Here is a 12,424-nt window from a genome sequence, read left to right as displayed (position 1 = left end):
CGTGACGCCAAAGGGATCTCGAATAAGTTTAACTCAAAACTCTCATTTCTTTGAAAGATTTAATCTTTATACATTAAAATGGTCTTGTGACATAATAGGTACCTTGATTGAAGTATTTCCATTCAAAGATTCAATCTTTACTCATTAAAACACTCTTCGGGACGTCGATGGGATCTTGAATATGTTTAACTCAAAACTCTCATTTTGTTTCAAAGATTTAATCTTTATACATTAAATGGTCTTTTGACATAATAGGTACCTTGATTGAGGCATTTCTATTCAAAGATTCAATTTTTACTCATTTAAACACTCTTCGGGACATCGAAGGGAACTCGAATAAGTTTAACTCAAAACTCCCAATTTTTTTCAAAGATTCAATCTTTATACATTAAAATGGTTTAGTGACATAATAGGTACCTTTATTGAGTTATTTTCATGTGAAGATTCAATCTTTACTCATTAAAAGACTCTTCGTGACTCGATGGGTAACTCGAATAAGTTTAGCTCAAAACTCTGATTTTCTTTCAAAGATTCAATCTTTATACACTAAAAGGTCTACTGAAATATTAGGTACATTATTGAGGTATTTTCATTCAAAGACTCAACCCTTACTCATTAAAACACTCTTTTATACGTTAAAATGGTCTAGTGACATGATTGGTACCTTGATTGAGGTAATTTCATTCAAAGATTTAATCTTTACTTATTAAAACACTCTTCGTGACGTGAATGGGATCTCGAATAAGTTTAACTCAAAACTCTCATTTTTTTACAAAGATTTAATCTTTATATATTAAAATGGTCTAGTGACATAATAGGTACCTAGATTGATGTATTTCTATTCAAAGATTCAATCTTTACTCATTAAAACACTCTCTGGGACGTCGAAGGGAACTTGAATAAGTTTAACTCGAAACTCTTATTTTCTTTCAAAGATTCAATCTTTATATATTAAAAAGGTTTAATGACATAATATATTGACTTCGTTTCATTCAAAGATTCAATCTTTACTCTTCAAAACACTCTCCGTGACGTCGAAGGGATCTCGAATAAGTTTAACTCAAAACTTTTATTTCCTTTCAAAGATTTAATCCTTATACATTAAAATGGTCTAGTGACATAATAAGTACCTTGATTGAGGTATTTCCATTCAATGATTCAATCTTTACTCTTTAAAACATTCTTCGAGACGTCGAAGGGAACTCGAATAAGCTTAACTCAGAACTTTCATATTCTTTTAAAGATTCAATCTTTACACATTAAAAAGGTTAAGTGACATGAGAGGTACCTTTATCCAGTTATTTTCATTCAAAGATTCAATCTTTGCACTTTAAAACACTCTTCATGACGTCAAAGAGATCGCGAATAAGTTTAACTCAAAATTCTCATTTTCTTTCAAAGATTTAACCTTTATACATTAAAATGGTCTAGTGACATAATAAGTACCTTGATTGAGGTATTTTCCATTCAATGATTCAATCTTTAATCATTGAAACACTCTTCGGGACGTCAAAGGGAACTCGAATATGTTTAACTCAGAACTTTCATTTTCTTCAAAGATTCAATCTTTATACATTAAAAAGGTTTAGTGACACGATTGGTACCTTTATTGAGTTATTTTCATTCAAAGATTCAATCTTTACTCATTAAAACACTCTGTGTGACATAAAAGAGATCTCGAATAAATTTAACTCAAAACTCTCATTTGCTTTCAAATATTCAATCTTTATACATTAAAATTGTTTAGTGACATAATTGGTACCTTTATTGAGTTATTTTCATTCGAAGATATAATCTTTACTCGTTAAAAGACTCTACGTGACTTCATGGGTAACTAAAAACTGTTTAGCTCAAAACTCTGATTTTCTTTCAATGATTCAATCTTTATACTCTAAAAAGGTCTAGTGACATAATAGGTTTATTATTGAGGTATTCTCATTCAAAGATTAAATCTTTACTCATTAAAACACTCTTCGGGACGTCACAGGGAACTTGAATAAGTTTAACTCAGACCTCTCATTTTCTTTCAGAGATTCAATCTTTGTACGTTAAAATGGTCTAGTGACATAAAAGATACCTTGATTGAGGTAATTTCATTCAAAGATTCGATCCTTACTCAGTAAAGCACTATTCGAGACGCCAAAGCGATCTCGAATAAGTTTAACTCAAAACTCTCATTTTCTTTCAAAGATTTAATCTTTATACATTAAAATGGTCTTGTGACAAAATAGGTACCTTGATTGAGGTATTTCCATTCAAAGATTCAATCTTTACTCATTAAAACACTCTTCGGGACGTCGATGGGATCCTGAATATGTTTAACTCAAAACTCTCATTTTCTTTCAAAGATTTAATCTTTTTAAATTAAAATGGTCTTGTGACATAATAGGTACCCTGATTGAGGCATTTCTATTCAAAGATTCAATTTGTACTCTTTAAAACATTCTTCGGGACATCGAAGGAAACTCGAATAAATTTAACTCAAAACTCTCATTTTCTTTCAAAGATTCAATCGTTATACATTAAAATGGTTTAGTGACATAATAGGTACCTTTATTGAGTTATTTTCATGTGAAGATTCAATCTTTACTCATTAAAAGACTCTTCGTGACTTCATGGGTAACTTGAATAAGTTTAGCTCAAAACTCTGATTTTCTTTCAAAGATTCAATCTTTATACACTAAAAAGGTCTACTGACATTTGAGGTACATTATTGAGGTATTTTCATTCAAAGACTCAACCCTTACTCATTAAAATACTCTTTTATACGTTAAAATGGTCTAGTGACATGGTAGGTACCTTGATTGAGGTAATTTCTTTCAAACATTTAATCTTTACTTGTTAAAACACTCTTCGTGACGTGAATGGGATCTCGAATAAGTTTAACTCAAAACTCTCATTTTTTTTCAAAGATTTAATCTTTATATGTTAAAATGATCTAGTGACATAATAGGTACCAAGATTGATGTATTTCTATTCAAAGATTCAATCTTTACTCATTAAAACACTCTTTGGGACGTCGAAGGGAACTCGAATAAGTTTAACTCGGAACTCTCATTTTCTTCCAAAGATTCAATCTTTATATATTAAAAAGGTTTAATGACATGATAGGTACCTTTATTGAGTTAGTTTCATTCAAAGATTAAATCTTTACTCTTCAAAACACTCTCCGTGACGTCAAAGGGATCTCGAATAAGTTTAACTCAAAACTTTTATTTCCTTTCAAAGATTTAATCCTTATACATTAAAATGGTCTAGTGACATAATAAGTACCTTGATTGAGGTATTTCCATTCAATGATTCAATCTTTACTCTTTAAAACACTCTTCGAGACGTCGAAGGGAACTCGAATAAGTTTAACTCAGAAGTTTCATATTCTTTTAAAAATTCAATCTTTACACATTAAAAAGGTTAAGTGGCACGATAGTTACCTTTATTCAGTTATTTTCATTCAAAGATTCAATCTTTACACTTTAAAACACTCTTCGCGACGTCAAAGAAATCTCGAATAAGTTTAACTCAAAACTCTCATTTTCTTTCAAAGATTTAATCTTTATACATTAAAATGGTCTAGTGACATAATAAGTACCTTGATCGAGGTATTTTCCATTCAATGATTCAATCTTTAATCATTAAAACTTTGGGACGTCGAAGGGAACTCGAATAAGTTTAGCTTAAAACATTCATTTTCTTCCAAAGATTCAATCTTTATACATTAAAAAGGTTTAGTGACATGATAGGAACCTTTATTCAGTAATTTTCATTCAAAGATTCAATATTTACTCTTTAAAACACGCTTCGTGACGTCAAAGGGATCTCGAATTAGTTTAGCTCAGAACTCTCATTTTCTTTTAAAGTTTCTATCTTTATACATCAAAATGGTCTTGTTAAATAATAGGTACCTTGATTGCGGTATTTCCATTCCAAGATTTCATACTTACTTATTAAAACACTCTTCGGGATGTTGAAGGAAACTCGAATAAGTTTAACTCAAAACACTCATTTTCTTTCAAAGATTCAGTCTCTATACATTAAAAAGGTTTAGTGACACGAGAGGTACCTTGATTGAGTTATTTTCATTCACAGATTCAATCTGTACTCATTAAAACACTATGTGTGACGTAAAAGTGATCTCGAATAAATTTAACTCAAAACCCTCATTTTCTTTCAAAGATTCAATCTTTATACATTAAAATTGTTTAGTGACATAATTGGTAACTTTATTGAGTTATTTTCATTCGAAGATTCAATCTTTACTCGTTAAAAGACTTTTCGTGACTTCATAGGTAACTCAAAACTGTTTAGCTCAGAACTCTGATTTTCTTTTAATGATTCAATCTTTATACTCTAAAAAGGTCTAGTGACATAATAGGTTTATTATTGAGGTATTCTCATTCAAAGATTAAATCTTTACTCATTAAAACATTCTTCGGGACGTAAAAGGGAACTTGAATAAGTTTAACTCAGAACTCTCATTTTCTTTCAGAGATTCAATCTTTATCCGTTAAAATGGTCTAGTAACATAATAGATACCATGATTGAGGTAATTTCATTCAAAGATTCGATCTTTACTCATTAAAGCACTCTTCGTGACGCCAAAGGGATCTCGAATAAGTTTAACTCAAAACTCTCATTTTCTTTCAAAGATTTAATCTTTATACATTAAAATGGTCTTCTGACAAAATTGGTACCTTAATTGAGGTATTTCTATTCAAAGATTCAATCTTTACTCATTAAAACACTCTTCGGGACGTCGATGGGATCCTGAATATGTTTAACTTAAAACTCTCATTTTCTTTCAAAGATTTAATCTTTACTCATTAAAACACTCTTCGGGACGTCGATGGGATCCTGAATATGTTTAACTCAAAACTTTCATTTTCTTTCAAAGATTTTATCTTTATAAATTAAAATGTTCTTGTGACATAATAGGTACCCTGATTGAGGCATTTCTTTTCAAAGATTCAATTTTTACTCATCAAAACACTCTTCGGGACATCGAAGGGAACTCGAATAAGTTTAACTCAAAACCCTCATTTTCTTTCAAAGATTCAATCTCTATACATTAAAAAGGTTTAGTGACATAATAGGTACCTTTATTGAGTTATTTTCATGTGAAGATTCAATCTTTACTCATTAAAAGACTCTTCGTGACTTCATGGGTAACTCGAATAAGTTTAGCTCAAAACTCTAATTTTCTTTCAAAGATTCAATCTTTATACACTAAAAAGGTCTACTGACATATTAGGTACATTATTGAGGTATTTTCATTCAAAGACTCAACCCTTACTCATTAAAACACTCTTTCATACGTTAAAATGGTCTAGTGACATGATAGGTACCTTGATTGAGGTAATTTCATTCAAATATTTAATCTTTACTTATTAAAATACTCTTCGTGACGTGAAAGGGATCTCGAATAAGTTTAACTCAAAACTCTCATTTTTTTTCAAAGATTTATCTTTATATATTAAAATGGTCTGGTGACATAATAGGTACCTAGATTTATGTATTTCTATTCAAAGATTCAATCTTTACTCATTAAAACACTCTTTGGGACGTCGAAGGGAACTCGAATAAGTTTAACTCAGAACTCTCATTTTCTTTCAAAGATTCAATCTTTATATATTAAAAAGGTTTAATGACATGATAGGTACCTTTATTGAGTTAGTTTCATTCAAAGATTCATTCTTTACTCTTCAAAACATTCTCCGTGACGTCAAAGGGATCTCGAATAAGTTTAACTCAAAACTTTTATTTCCTTTCAAAGATTTAATCCTTATACATTAAAGTGGTCTAGTGACATAATAAGTACTTGATTCAGGTATTTCCATTCAATGATTCAATCTTTACTCTTTAAAACACTCTTCGAGACGTCGAAGGGAGCTCGCATAAGTTTAAATCAGAACTTTCATATTCTTTTAAAGATTCAATCTTTACACATTAAAAAGGTTCAGTGACACGATAGGTACCTTTATTCAGTTATTTTCATTCAAAGATTCAATCTTTACACTTTAAAACACACTTCGTGACGTCAAAGAGATCTCGAATAAGTTTAACTCAAAACTCTCATTTTCTTTCAAAGATTTAGTCTTTATAATTTAAAATGGTCTAGTGACATAATAAGTACCTTGATTGAGGTATTTTCCATTCAATGATTCAATCTTTAATCATTAAAACACCCTTCGGGATGTCGAAGGGAACTCAAATAAGTTTAACTCAGAACTTCCATTTTCTTCCAAAGATTCAATCATTATACATTAAAAAGGTTTAGTGACATGATAGGAACCTTTATTCAGTAATTTTCATTCAAAGATTCAATCTTTACTCTTTAAAACATGCTTCGTGACGTAAAAGGGATCACGAATAAGTTTAGCTCAAAACTCTAATTTTCTTTCAAAGATTCAATCTTTATGCATCAAAATGGTCTTGTTACATAATTGGTACCTTGATTGCTGTAGTTCCATTCAAAGATTTCATACTTACCCATTAAAACACTCTTCGGGATGTCGAAGGGAACTCGAATAAGTTTAACTCAAAACACTCATTGTCTTTCAAAGATTCAATCTCTATAAATTAAAAACGTTTAGTGACACGATAGGTACCTTTATTGAGTTATTTTCATTCAAAGATTCAATCTTTACTCATTAAAACACTCTGTGTGACGTAAAAGTGATCTCGAATAAATTTAACTCAAAACTCTCATTTTCTTTCAAAGATTCAATCTTTATACATTAAAATTGTTTAGTGACATAATTGGTACCTTTATTGAGTTATTTTCATTCGAAGATTCAATCTTTACTCGTTAAAAGACTCTTCGTGACTTCATGGGTGAGTCAAAACTGTTTAGCTCAAAACTCTAATTTTCTTTCAATGATTCAATCTTTATACTCTAAAAAGGTCTAGTGACATAATAGGTTTATTATTGAGGTATTCTCATTCAAAGATTAAATCTTTACTCAATAAAACACTCTTCGGGACGTAAAATGGAACTTGAATAAGTTTAACTCAGAACTCTCAATTTCTTTCAGAGATTCAATCTTTATACGTTAAAATGGTCTAGTGACATAATAGATACCTTGATTGAGGTAATTTTATTCAAAGATTCGATCTTTACTCATTAAAGCACTCTTCGTGACGCCAAAGGGATCTCGAATAAGTTTAACTCAAAACTCTCATTTTCTTTCAAAGATTTAATCTTTATACATTAAAATGGTCTTGTGACAAAATAGGTACCTTGATTAAGGTATTTCCATTCAAAGATTCAATCTTTACTCATTAAAACACTCTTCGGGACGTCGTTGGGATCCTGAATATGTTTAACTCAAAACTCTCATTTTCTTTCAAAGATTTTATCTTTATACATTAAAATGGTCTTGTGACATAATAGGTACCCTGATTGAGGCATTTCTGTTCAAAGATTTAATTTTTACTCATCAAAACACTCTTCGGGATATCGAAGGGAACTCGAATAAGTTTAACTCAAAACTCTCATTTTCTTTCAAAGATTCAATCTCTATACATTAAAATGGTTTAGTGATAGAATAGGTACCTTTATTGAGTAATTTTCATGTGAAGATTCAATCTTTACTCATTAAAAGACTCTTCGTGACTTCATGGGTAACTCGAATAAGTTTAGCTCAAAACTCGGATTTTCTTTCAAAGATTCAATCTTTATACACTAAAAAGGTCTAATGACATATTAGGTACACTATTGAGGTATTTTCATTCAAAGATTCAACCCTTACTCATTAAAACACTCTTTTATACGTTAAAATGGTCTAGTGACATGATAGGCACCTTGATTGAGGTAATTTCATTCAAAGATTTAATCTTTACTTATTAAAACACTCTTCGTGATGTGAAAGGGATCTCGAATAATTTTAATTCAAAACTCTCCTTTTTTTTCAAAGATTTAATCTTAACATATTAAAATGGTCTAGTGACATAATAGGTACCTAGATTGATGTATTTCTATTCAAAGATTCAATCTTTACTCATTAAAACACTCTTTGGGACATCGAAGGGAACTCGAATAAGTTTAACTCGGAACTCTCATTTTCTTTCAAAGATTCAATCTTTATATGTTAAAAAGGTTTAATGACATAATAGGTAAATTTATTGAGCTAGTTTCATTCAAAGATTCAATCTTTACTCTTCAAAACACTCTCGGTGACGTCAAAGGGATCTCGAATAAGTTTAACCTAAAACTTTTATTTCCTTTCAAAGATTTCATCCTTATACATTAAAGTGGTCAAGTGACATAATAAGTACCTTGATTGAGGTATTTCCATTCAATGATTCAATCTTTACCCTTTAAAACACTCATCGAGATGTCGAAGGAACTCGAATAAGTTTAACTCAGAACTTTCATATTCTTTTAAAGATTCAATCTTTACACATTAAAAAGGTTAAGTGACACGATAGGTACATTTTTTCAGTTATTTTCATTCAAAGATTCAATCTTTACACTTTAAAACACACTTCGTGACGTCAAAGAGATCTCGAATAAGTTTAACTCAAAACTCCCATTTTCTTTCAAAGATTTAATCTTTATACATTCAAATGGTCTAGTGACATAATAAGTTCCTTGATTGAGATATTTTCCATTCAATAATTCAATCTTTAATCATTAAAACACTCTTCGGGACGTCGAAGGGAACTCGAAAAAGTTTAACTCAGAACTTTCATTTTCTTCCAAAGATTCAATCTTTATACAATAAAAAGGTTTAGTGACATGATAGGAACCTTTATTCAGTAATTTTCATTCAAAGATTCAATCTTTCATCTTTAAAACACGCTTCATGACGTCAAAGGGATCTCGAATAAGTTTAGCTCAAAACTCTTATTTTCTTTCAAAGATTCAATCTTTATACATCAAAATGGTCTTGTTACATAATAGGTACCGTGATTGCGGTATTTCCATTCAAAGATTTCATACTTACTCATTAAAACACTCTTCGGGATGTCAAAGGGAACTCGAATAAGTTTAACTCAAAAGACTCATTTTCTTTCAAAGATTCAATCTCTATACATTAAAAAGGTTTAGTGACATGAAAGGTACCTTTATTGATTTATTTTCATTCACAGATTCAATCTTTACTCATTAAAACACTCTGTGTGTCGTAAAAGTGATCTCGAATAAATTTAACTCAAAACTCTCATTTTCTTTCAAAGATTCAATCTTTATACATTAAAATTCTTTAGTGACATAATTGGTACCTTTATTGAGTTATTTTCATTCGAAGATTCAATCTTTACTCGTTAAAAGACTTTTCGTGACTTCATGGGTAACTCAAAACTGTTTAGCTCAAAACTCTGATTTTCTTTCAATAATTCAATCTTTATACTCTAAAAAGGTCTAGTGACATAATAGGTTTATTATTGAGGTATTCTCATTCAACGATTAAATCTTTACTCATTAAAACACTCTTCGGGACGTAAAAGGGAACTTGAATAAGTTTAACTCAGAACTCTCATTTTCTTTCAGAGATTCAATCTTTATACGTTAAAATGGTCTAGTGACATAATAGATACCTTGATTGAGGTAATTTCATTCAAAGATTCGATCTTTACTCATTAAAGCACTCTTCGTGACGCCAAAGGGATCTCGAATAAGTTTAACTCAAAACTCTCATTTTCTTTCAAAGATTTAATCTTTATACATTAAAATGGTCTTGTGACATAATAGGTACCTTGATTAAGGTATTTCTGTTCAAAGATTCAATCTTTACTCATTAAAACACTCTTCGGGACGTCGATGGGATCCTGAATATGTTTAACTCAAAACTCTCATTTTCTTTCAAAGATTTAATCTTTATACATTAAAATGGTCTTGTGACATAATAGGTACCTTGATTTAGGCATTTCTATTCAAAGATTCAATTTTTACTCATTTAAACACTCTTCGGGACATCGAAGGGAACTCGAATAAGTTTAACTCAAAACTCTCAATTTCTTTCAAAGATTCAATCTTTATACATTAAAATGGTTTAGTGACATAATAGGTACCTTTATTGAGTTATTTTCATGTGAAGATTCAATCTTTACTCATTAAAAGACTCTTCGTGACTTCATGGGTAACTCGAATAAGTTTTGCTAAAAACTCTAATTTTCTTTCAAAGATTCAATCTTTATACACTAAAAAGGTCTACTGACATATTAGGTACATTATTGAGGTATTTTCATTGAAAGGCACAACCCTTAATCATTAAAACACTCTTTTATACGTTAAAATGGTCTAGTGACATTATAGGCACCTTGATTGAGGTAATTTTAATCAAAGATTTAATCTTTACATATTAAAACACTTTTCGTGACGTGAAAGGGATCTCGAATAAGTTTAACTCAAAACTCTCATTTTTTTTCAAAGATTTAATCTTTATATATTAAAATGGTCTAGTGACATAATAAGTACCGAGATTGATGTATTTCTATTCAAAGATTCATTCTTTACTCATTAAAACACTCTTTGGGACGTCGAAGGGAACTTGAATCAGTTTAACTCGGAACTCTTATTTTCTTTCAAAGATTCAATCTTTATATATTAAAAAGGTTTTATGACATGATAGGTACCTTTATTGAGTTTGTTTCATTCAAAGATTCAATCTTGACTCTTCAAAACACTCTTCGTGACGTCAAAGGGATCTCGAATAAGTTTAACTCAAAACTTTTATTTCCTTTCAAAGTTTAATCCTTATACATTAAAATGGTCTAGTAACATAATAAGTTCCCTGATTGAGGTATTTCCATTCAATGATTCAATCTTTACTCTTTAAAACACTCTTCGAGACGTCGAAGGGAACTCGAATAAGTTTAACTCAAAACTTTCATATTCTTTTAAAGATTCAATCTTTACACATTAAAAAGGTTAAGAGACATGATAGATATCTTTATTCTGTTATTTTCATTCAAAGATTCAATCTTTGCACTTTAAAACACTCTTCGTGACGTCAAAGAGATCTCGAATAAGTTTAACTCAAAACTCTCATTTTCTTTCAAAGATTTAATCTTTATACATTAAAATGGTCTAGTGACATAATAAGTACCTTGATTGAGGTATTTTCCATTCAATGATTCAATCTTTAATCATTAAAACACTCTTCGGTATGTCGAAGGAATCTAGAATAAGTTTAACTCAAAACACTCATTTTCTTTCAAAGATTCAATCTTTATAAATTAAAAAGGTTTAGTGCCACGATAGATACCTTTATTGAGTTATTTTCATTCACAGATTCAATCTTTACTAATGAAAACACTCGCTGTGACGTAAAAGTGATCTCAAATAAATTTAACTCAAAACTCTCATTTTCTTTCAAAGATTCAATCTTTATACATTAAAATTGTTTAGTGACATAATTGGTACCTTATTGTGCTATTTTCATTCGAAGATTCAATCTTTACTCGTTAAAAGACTCTTTGTGACTTCATGGGTAACTCAAAACTATTTAGCTCAAAACTCTGATTTTCTTTCAATGATTCAATCTTTATACACTAAAAAGGTCTAGTGATATAATAGGTTTATTATTGAGATATTCTCATTCAAAGATTAAATCTTTACTCATTAAAACACTCTTCGGGATGTAAAAGAGAACTTGAATAAGTTTAACTCAGAATTCTCATTTTCTTTCAGAGATTCAATCTTTGTACGATAAAATGGTCTAGTGACATAATAGATACCTTGATCGAGGTAATTTCATTCAAAGATTCAATCTTTACTCATTAAAGCACTCTTCGTGACGCCAAAAGGATCTCGAATAAGTTTAACTCAAAACTCTGATTTTCTTTCAAAGATTTAATCTTTATACATTAAAATGGTCTTGTGAGATAATAGGTACCTTGATTGAGGTATTTCCATTCAAAGATTCAATCTTTACTCATTAAAAGACTCTTCGGGACGTCGATGGGATCCTGAATATGTTTAACTCAAAACTCTCATTTTCTTTCAAAGATTTTATCTTTATACATTAAAATGGTCTTGTGACATAATAGGTACCCTGATTGAGGCATTTCTGTTCAAAGATTCAATTTTTACTCATCAAAACACTCTTCGGGACATCGAAGGGAACTCGAATAAGTTTAACTCAAAACTCTCATTTTCTTTCAAAGATTCAATCTATATACATTAAAATGGTTTAGTGACATAATAGGTACCTTTATTGAGTTATTTTCATGTGAAGATTCAATCTTTACTCATTAAAAGACTCTTCGTGACTTCATGGGTAACTCGAATAAGTTTAGCTCAAAACTTTGATTTTCTTTCAAAGATTCAATCTTTATACACTAAAAAGGTTTACTGACATATGAGGTACATTATTGAGGTATTTTCATTCAAAGACTCAACCCTTACTCATTAAAACACTCTTTTATAAGTTAAAATGGTCTAGTGACATGATAGGTACCTTGATTGAGGTAATTTCATTCA

The sequence above is a fragment of the Cornus florida genome, unplaced genomic scaffold (assembly GCF_030987335.1).
Source record: "Cornus florida cultivar Cherokee Brave unplaced genomic scaffold, ASM3098733v1 CherokeeBrave_3.0.0_Hap2_Chr05, whole genome shotgun sequence".
Lineage (NCBI taxonomy): Eukaryota > Viridiplantae > Streptophyta > Magnoliopsida > Cornales > Cornaceae > Cornus > Cornus florida.
The sequence above is the reverse complement of the archived record's forward strand: the minus strand, read 5'-3'. Positions refer to the sequence as shown.